The sequence below is a fragment of the Bidens hawaiensis genome, unplaced genomic scaffold, assembly GCF_021521415.1.
Source record: "Bidens hawaiensis isolate Kalapana, Puna unplaced genomic scaffold, B.hawaiensis_p1.1 tig00002525_1, whole genome shotgun sequence".
NCBI lineage: Eukaryota > Viridiplantae > Streptophyta > Magnoliopsida > Asterales > Asteraceae > Bidens > Bidens hawaiensis.
The window spans coordinates 427331-437500 of NW_027491138.1; positions in this window are offsets into that span (position 1 = coordinate 427331).

Genomic DNA, 10170 nt, shown 5'->3' on the forward strand with positions numbered 1-10170 from the left:
ATTATTCGTTTTTAACATTTATATATGCATATTTGGATTTTAATTTTCTTTATTGTAAGAAAGTTAATAATTAATATACTTGAGTTTTATTAATGAAAGGGTTTCATAAATAAATAATATGTTATAACCCGTTTAAAAGCTATCTGAATTTGATGACCCATGACCCACTTATGTTTTTTACTATAAAATTGTTTGTTAATTATAAATAATATCTTTTTACTTTTAAATTGGATATCAAATTTTAGTATGTCCTATTTTATCAGATTTTTATATCAAATAATTGGTAAGATTAATTTTTAATTTAATTAGATGTTATAACACGACTAAGAGCTATCTGGTTTTGGTAAGACCCATAGCCATGAATTTGGGTTAAATCAGTGAGAGGCCTCCATTTAAAAATCAAGCAATCTGGTGGCTTCTATAAAAGATGGGAGCGACCACATCGCGACACATGAGATTTTAGGGGTTTCGTTTGTATATATTATAGATTTATAAATCTTGAAAGGATAGGCTATTTTATCCAACAAAATTGCCCTATTCTTTTTTAGATTGAATTAACCAAAAATTTGGTAGTTATAGTTTAATGGCGCATTTGGATTTGTTTTCATTATACTTGCTACTGTTACGTGTGGCTTTAGATGGAGCATGACTCTGATCCTTACAAGTTGCAAGTCATCTATGATTATTAGTTAGTGATGACAAGATGAGCGGTTGAATCTGACCAGGCTTGGAGGGCAGCAAGCTAGCTAGCACTTTCTTTTTCAAGATTTGTAACTTTATTTTAGATAATAGTTAAGGTTAGAAAAGCAATATCATAAAAATAATCACATGGAAACTCTTTAACCTGCATAAAATCAAGCATGAGGATTTGAGAAAACCCTTAATCTTTCCTTGCAGCAGACGATCTTCAATATCTTTGGGTCTTTGACAAGAGCATAGATTTGATCCCATTCTTCTCCAGTCTGTTTGAAATCAAACTGATGATTTTCCATAAAGTCTCAGTTTTCCAAGTCGGGCTTCCTGCTTCTTCTTCAACCCTTAATAAAATTGTTGTTTGTTTTAAAAAAGAAAAGAAAATTCCAATAATCATCATCAATTCATCATCAACCTCAACATCTTCACTAACATTCACCAACATCTTTTTTAGGTTTTAAGTTAGTGAATGTTAGTGAAGATGCCGATGTTGATGATGATGATGAAGTTGAAGATGAGGAAGAAGAAGGATATGATGTTGATGTTGATGATGATGATTATTGGAATATGGGCGGGGCCGAAAGAAACTATGGGAAAACAGTCGGCCAAGACGGTTTTTCCCAAGAAACTTTAAGGGGTGAAAATGGCCGGCCAATACGGGAATTAAAACTTTTTGTTCGAAAATGTCAGAAATTTTACAGGTGGCAGAATCTAATTCGTGGACGAAATCTCGTCAGATCTTTTCCCTATGCGTCGCCCCTGTCCAAATTTCCTATGACATTTCTAGAATTTTCAAATTTTTTGGTCCGTTTTGATTTTCTCACTCTTGTTTTGGTCCATTTTGAGAATTTTCCCAAAAAATGGGTCTATATACATAGTTGATAACTCTCACTTAAATAATTAATTTAAGAGAATAAAACAACAAGAATATAAACCCATGGCCTATTCACGCCCTTACGTCAATGAGAGGCAAAGGTTAAGGAGTGGGATATCACTCCCTTCATGGATTAAAAAGCGTTAAAGGCAAAATAAGTTGTTTTATTATTTGGTTTTAAAATACTTTACACTCACACAATAATTTAAGATTTGTTTTTAAATTAAATTGAGTGTGGTTAAACCACTTCTTTTAAATGACATGGAGTAAAAAAAGTAAAGTGATTGTTGTAACCGATATTAAAGTTTCTAAAATTCATCCAATTTTGATGGCTTCTTGTGATAACTCACACCCAACATAAGCAAAACTGTGATGACTATGTTGAACCAAATATTTATCTTCCTACCATCTTACAAAAATAGGAATGGCAGCAAATTTTGTAATAAAAAATTGCCAAAAGAATAAAATCAATCACAAAGTTTGTAAAAAACACAACAAACAGTTGACAAACATTATCTATGTATAATTGGAAAACTATCGCTACAGTATCAGAGACAATTTTATAATTTTAGGTTGAAGGAAGTTAGCTCACAGCCTCACATCTAGGATTTATACTTCTCCGGTGCAATTGAAGGAAGCAATTTATTTTTCTTCATTTTATATTTTATTTATATTTCCATATCTTCGTTTCAAGTGTTTTACTCGAGTTCAATTCCTGCGACAATTGGTATTTCTACATTTTATATTTGGCATTGTTCAATTATTTTATAATTTAAATAAATTACCTTTTAATTGCTAAATAACACTAAATTAACTTTTTAAGTTGGTATTTTAAGTTTATAAATTTTAAATAATAATTGCATCATAGGTAAATACTAAAATAAATCAATGAACCAAACACACTTCGAAGTTATTTTAGACATACTACAATTTGATTCTGTTGTTTTTCCTTGCCTGCATCGTAATTAACCTAAGCTATACTTACTAAATTTGTGACGACTAGGCAACGTCCGTTTTTTTTGTTTCGTTTTTGACGGAATTATTTTTTGGGTTTAGTTTTGGTACCATAACGAACGTAGCTGATGCCCACTGTATTCGCGTCAATTCACGGAAGCAACGTCTGTGTTTTACCAAACACAGAACAGCTCGGCGCAACGCGCTGGGTAACAGCTGTAGGAAACTGTTCGCGTATAAAAATAAAACACTTTTAATAAAATGATTATAATACAAGGAATCAAATCTATTTAGCAAAGCAAGTAAATTACAATATGAACTACACCGGAAAAATCAAAATTACAATACAATTGAAATAAAATAATGCAAGAAAGGTGTAGAAGAAAAATGGTGTCGTGGTCTTTGTGGCTGAGGATCGTGTTTTACACGGGGCCCTTAAAACAAATTCCGGGTCTCTCCCTATTTTGTTTCCCAGGGTACAACGGCCTAAGCAATATGTACTGCTGGGGAGGGCTCTCGCACCCGAATAGTACCTTAAAGAAAATGATGAAGATGATCAAGAATGTTGGAATTCATTAAGGAGAAAGTTGGAGAAAACACAAGAGAGAATGTGTTATTTTGTGTTTTTTGTGTGTCTACAACCAAGGAGCTCCCTTAGTATTTATACTAGTAGAAAGTTGAAACCATTCAACCATCATTAAAGGAAAAAGTGAAACACCCCAATCAACATTAACCAATGCATTTAAGATTTGACCAAAACTTAATGACATGTTGAATGGTCTTGATTAAATCAAAGGTGTTTCAACTAATCATATAAAATAAAAGAATTCACAATTAAAATATATTTTAGTTACACAAAATTTTCCAACAATCCCCCACATGTGAAAATAAAACTCATTCATTTCCACACATTTTCCAACAATCCCCCATATGTAAAAACAAAACTTATTCATTTTCACATTGAAATCAATCCATACATGCAAGTTTCTTGGGTTCAATTCAACGGTTGAGCATTGCAGGATAGGTAAGTGTTACCCTTTGAACCTTCCTTTGTGAAGCATACTTAGTCTCCTAGCGGTGTGTAGACACGATGTCTTTGAACATACCCCTATTTATGTAGACGAAAATACACTTCACAAAACACTGTCCCTGGTCTGGCCAACCCCTCATTGTCGTGTCCTATTATAGTCCTGGAACATTAGCCTGGTAAAAACAATCATAAACATGGTAAGTAATACGCAAGCCTATTTGTAGGGCCAATATTCTATATTGTTTTTAGGATTGTATATGTCATTTTAGTTTGCTTTTAGTTGGTGTAGTACGTACTCGGTACGTTTAGTTTGTACGTTTGTTTTGTAAGTTTTGGATAAATGGGGACTCTATAAAAGGGCCACTTAACCCATTTATCCAACTAACTCTCTAACCCTTTCACTCCAAGACATAAAAGTTTCTCTCTCTCTTTCCAAAACCTCTCATCTTATTTTCTCTCTTTTGTAATAACAAACTAAGTTCCGAGATCCGAGTGTCGTTGGTGATTTCCGCTAACCAACAACACGGATTGATCCGAGTCAAGTCTTGAGATCCATTTAGAGGACCTACAAGTGGTATCAGAGCTTTCGGCTCGACTTTTTGTGGTTTTCGGGCCAAACTTTTCGGGTTTTAATCTTAGTTTTTGTTGGATTTGAGGTTGATTTCGTGTTACTCATCTCTTTTAGTGTCCCTTACACCTTGGAAATACACGAGAATCATTAAATCCAAGTTTTTAGTATTTTAAGTTTTTGTGTCTGAGCTCAAATTCGGCTTAAAAATCAGATCTAGGCCGATTTATTGATTTTTATACTAAAGTCTTTTTGACTTTTTGGAAGTTTGGGTGCTATATTCAAAAAAAAAAAATCGCATCAGGGTACTGTAGCAGTCGCTTCCGAGGTACTGTAGCAGTCGCCGGGGGGGGGGGGGGGGGTATTGTAGCAATCGCATCGCCGAGATACTGTAGCAATCGCTTCGCACGGGGTACTGTAGCAAATCGTTTCGCTTCGGACGGGGGGTACTGTAGCAACCGCTTCGCTTCGCACGGGGTACTATAGCAATCGCTTCGCATCGGGGGTACTGTAGCAACTCATGCGAAACACTGTAGCAACTCATGCGAAACACTGTAGCGACTCGGTACTGTAGCAACTCATGCGAAACACTGTAGCGACTCGGTACTGTAGCAAAAAAAAACTTAAAATTTTTTTCTCTTTCCAAAAAAAAATCTAATCGAGTTAAAAAAAATGTCTTACGAACCTAAGCTTGGAGGAAATTTGGATATGGGAGAAAGCCCAAAGGAAATATTGAAAAGAGAATTCGACATGTTTACACATATTAAAGGAGAATCGATTTCCTCTCTCATCAACAGATTTGAGTCACTCGTCACCAAAATGAGCAGTGTTGGTATCATCAATGGTTTGTTTCAGATCAACATGAAGCTATTGAGTTCACTGCCTTATACATGGAGCATTAATGTGGTTACCATCAAAAGAACCACAAATCTGTATACCATGACACTCTCAGATTTGGCTTCTACCATCAAGTCTTTTGAAATAATGGAAGATAAGCTCCAAATGAACAATCAGTTCAAAGAAAATAAAGTTGGGACAAGTAATAAAGTTGGGACAAGTGCTGCCGGTAAAAGTAGTCATGCATGTCCTATCATTCCCGACACATTACCAGCTGATGAGGTAAATCACAATCTTTGTTCTCAAGCATGCATTAACAAAGTCACATACTATAGATATCATCAAGACGAAGTTTTGAAAGAAAATGCAAAACTTCGTCAGTTAAATGCTGAATATGTAAAAACTGACAAGACCTACGTTGAAAAGATTAAAACTCATCACGATGATGTAGCTAATCTTAGACTTGAAATTTTTCGAGAAAAGCATAATGTCATTTATTATAAAGACATAATTAATGATTTAAAAGAAGAGATTAATAAATTAAAACTCGAAGTTTCTGATAAGAAAGAAATGGAAAAACAAGTCGAAAGATTTTAGGCATCATCTGAGAAGTTAGATGATCTTATTGGAGCCTAGAGAAGTACTAATGTTAAAGCGGGGTTGGGGTACGATTACACTGCCGTACTACCACCATTCAATGATAACTACACCAGTTTGCCCCACTTTAGCTATAATACTTTTCCAAATGAAGAAATGGAATACGTGGTTGGTAGAATACCAACGCCTGTGAAATTTGTTCCTGCTGCCTCTCAAACTGCTGCTCCAGTCCCATCATCTGATAAATCTGACATCAATGTGTCTTGTGTAGCAGCTGGTGATGTAAATGGTGGTGAATGTGGGACGGTTAACCTGGGTTGTAAGCTAAAAAGAAAGTTAGAACCACGTTTTGAATCATGTGTGGATCTAACCAAAACTATTAACAATCCAGTTTGTAATAAAGTTTGTGAATCCATGTTGGGATGTTTGATGTCGGAATCAAAAACTGTATTTTGCGAAACCACTAGTGAAGATGGTTGTAATGATGTACGTAATGAAAGTGAATGTTCTTCTTCTGACTCAGATTATGAAACCGTTTGTGATGAAACTTTTGTTGAAAAATGTGTCAACGAAAGTAGGCTGTTGAGGTGAACATATCAAGTTGTTCATCATCAAGTTGTGAGACTGAGGATAATTCATGTAAAAGCAAAGTTTTTGAAAATGAAAAGACAAGTACGTCGTGTAAAAATGTTCCACCAAATAAACGATCATTTTCTCAAACAACCAATCAATCAAGAAACCCCCAGTCATACAACTTCTATGATAACAACTACTATGGTCATTATCAACAAAATTTTGTTGATCCATATTATACAAATGTGTTTTATAATCATGTTCCTTTCCATGGATCACCTTTCCCACCACACCAACCACATTACAGTTCAGATGAGTTCTTTGGCACTCCCAGGAGAAAGTGTTGTTTTGTGTGTGGTCACTCTTCTCACCTTGCAAGACATTGCAAGCACTGGTTCAAGCAACAGCTTGATATTCAAAGGCGGCTTAGTCAGTCCCCAAAAAGAGCTTTTAGTAGCCCTGATTCAAGGACTGATCAAGCTGATAGTGAACCTAGTGAAATGGATGTGAGATCCAAAGTAAATAAATTAAAACACAAAAAGAAACCTTTTTGGAAAACCAAGAAGGATAAAATCAAAAAGGATCCAAAGAGTGTAAAGTCTGAGGATTTACCAAAAACAGTTTCAAAAGCAAGAAAAGAGAAGTCCAAAATTGCCAAAACCAAGGAACAAGTTTTTGCTTGGATTCCTAAGGACCGCTCTTCATTAAGTGAGGCTCCAACAAGAAATAAATGGTTTTCAGGAAATAAAATCAAGTTTGGTCGATTTACGGTTGACCTTCCCGGGAACCCATGTCTATTTGAAAGCTTAGTGCATGAAGGGTCAATCAAGGAGGACTATCAATAGTATTAGGTACTTAGATAGTGATTGCACCCGACATATGATGGGAAACGAACTCTTGCTATTTGATGTTAAACCATTTGATGGCGGATTCGAGTATTTCATAAGCGACATGGGAGAACAAACTTCATGGAAGGGAAGCCTTGTTTAAATGGTTCAACAACAACTTTTCGAGCGTTTCTCAAACCAACCTCGTCCAACTGCTTCTCTCAAGTGATGGATCCAACATCAGCTGTTGGATCTCGGTTTGAATCTCTTCAACTTTGTCATACAATGTGATAATGTATGCTTAAGATAGTCCATCTGACAACAACTTTTCACTAAAACCATCGATCATGCTCGATTTGAATTTCGGGTCGAATAGATCGGCATGATCAATTTTGATTAAAACAAACTATCTATCTTTTTGTATATAAAATTGTAAATATTTTTCAAATATATCACAATTTTAGAGGGAGAAAATTGAGTTAATTTTAACTCACCAAAAAGATTTTCAGTTTGCTTTCAAGAAAAACTAAAATGAGTCATTTGACTTAACAAAAATATTTTACTCCTATTAAAGAAAATTTTCAAAAATTCAAAAAGTATTATCCCGCTTAGAGGGAGCTCCTGCTTAGAGGGAGTCGGATATTTAAAATTTTTAAAATTTTGAGAAATTGATCCGACCATTGGAATATGATAAGAAATTATCTCTAACGATTCTAGCACATGAAAAGAGTAGATAAAAAACCAACAAGATCATTGCGTGATGTGTAGATATGCTTGACAAATGAGTAAGTGTCATATTGATATAAACTTAAATATCTGCCTATGCTAGTGGTTACACGTTATGAAGCAGTTGCCGACTCCAACTAAAGTCATATTAATGAAGGCTGAAATGCAATTAAACATGTCATACCCAAGCCTCTCTTTACCTTATCACAGTTGTCTTATGAAAAATCAGTGTCATTTTTAATTTTTATTGAGTCTAATTTTTATTGAGTCAAGAAAAGAGTCAAGAAAAGCAAGAAAAAGAAAAACAAAAGAGTCAGAAAAGAAAAAGAAAAATCAAGAAAAAGAGTCAGAAAAAGAGTCAGTTCTAGGAATTTTAACTTCTGCTTTATTTCTTCATTTATTTTGATTCAAGCCTTGGACTTTCTCCTGCGCGATAATATGGTATTATCCGACCTGATTGTTAAGGCCCTGAATCTTCTGCTTTGTTTTATTTTCTTTCTTTTGTTCAAGCCTTGGACTTTCTCTGCACGATAATATGGTATTATCCGACCTGATTGTTATGGCCTGAACTTCTGCTTTATTTTAATCTTTATAGATCCAGTTAAGTGCACAAAGTCAAAGTGTCAAGTGTGTTAATAAGATTACTGTGATCAACTAAGAAAGGTTTAAGTCAAGTTGAGGTGACATGTGAAAGCAAATTAAGCCCGAGGTATGACGGAGTATGTAATTTGTCGGATTAAATGGGGACCACACAAGCATTGTGCCTAATTGTACCTTAACGTATCATGTTGACATCAAAATACTTGTTAAGTTTAAAGTTGACAAATTATATCTACAATCGACTTTGGGTTCTTGGCATAATAATGTCCAAATAGAAGTGTGATCTAGAACGTTAACAGATAATGTGATTCCATGTTGTGATCTTTCTCACAAAAATATTAAAATCGTTAGAAAATTCTGTAAATATTATTGATATATAATATTAATTTCATATTTACTCCTATCTTTTATTGTTTATTTAGATTTTATTTTATTTTAGTTTTAACTTCAAAATGATATGTATATATTTTCGTTATATTTAAAATATATGAAAATGCCAAAAAGATTTTAAGTTTTTATTATGTTAGTACATATTTTGTTAAACTTTGTTTCATTCAAAATCATGTGTTTTGTTGTCAAGGTCGTTCATGCAAAGTTCGTTGGAAATCTGGGACTTAAACAAATCATTTACAAGTTAAGGGATTGAAAATGGGAGGGCCTATGAACGATTTCTTCTTGACCCTCGAGAGGGTCTGTGAGCAAATCTTATCGTTCTAAGGTTTGTGCAGCTATACATAGACAGGTAGATCAAGATCAAGTCTGCTTGGAGTTGCAAATGTTGAAGCACTTAAAAGAAAACGAGAACGTGAAAGTTGGTGGTTGAACCTAAAAAAAGAACTGATTGTATCTGAAGACAAGGAAAGAAACCAGTTGGCTCAAGAAAGTCTTCCCCGAGAAGGTTTAGCAGGCCAAAGTCGAAGGTTGAAAGACTTTTAAATTTCGAAGGTTTAGCGGGAGGCTCGACATCTAATTTGTAACTTTTAAATCAAGCAAATTGATTTGCATCCAACCAAAGTCGAAGGTTGTAGCCTTGCTTCACTTGAAAGAAAAGAGACTTATAGATTGGCTTGAAAACTCCCCAGAGAGAAAACATCTTAATTAGAAGAAGAGGTCTTTCTTGATCCTGGAGAGGTAAAGATTGAGATAGGTTGTCAGAGTCATTTCTATTGCTGCCTAAGAGCCCTACCCCTACTTAAGATATTGCTTGAAAGGCGTTGGTTGAGTGACTGCACTTGCCCCTTTGACTGCTGGATTGATTGACTTTGCCAGCTTCAAACCCTACTGTTCTAAGGATAAGGAAAGGAACTGAAGGGGGATGAAAATATAGCTCATATTCTTCTCTTCCTTAGACCCACCATCTATCTAGTTAGCCTCCTCGGTTAAAGAAAGGGAAATCATTTTTAACATTAGCTCTTCCGGAGCACTCTCTTAGCTTAACTATCTACTAGGGAATCTTATCTAAAGCCTACGATATTTGACTTCTCTCTTTTGAGATGCTTCCAGTGCGCTTCAGGGGTTCTCGAGTCGGGGAAAGGGGAAGGACAGAGAGGATACCATCTAAGAAGGACAGTTGGAGTTGACGGTACAGTAAGAGCTGTTGCTGGAATAACTAGTGTTGATGGAATAGAAGCTCTTCCTACTCTCGTATCCGATGAAGAATAGGCCCAAGGGACATCCATGGACAACCGCCACCCACGTGGTTTAGCTAATTCAACAGCCTTCGGAGAAAAGCGACAAGTACCACTGGACAAGCAAATCACTTTTGGAATCACCTTTAAGGATCCTCTTACGGTGAAATGCCGGAATGATGCTAGGATATCCCGAGCGAGTCAGCTAAACAGAGACGAAAATCTCAGTACTATTCTGGCCAAAGCCTTGCTCTAAAGGAGCT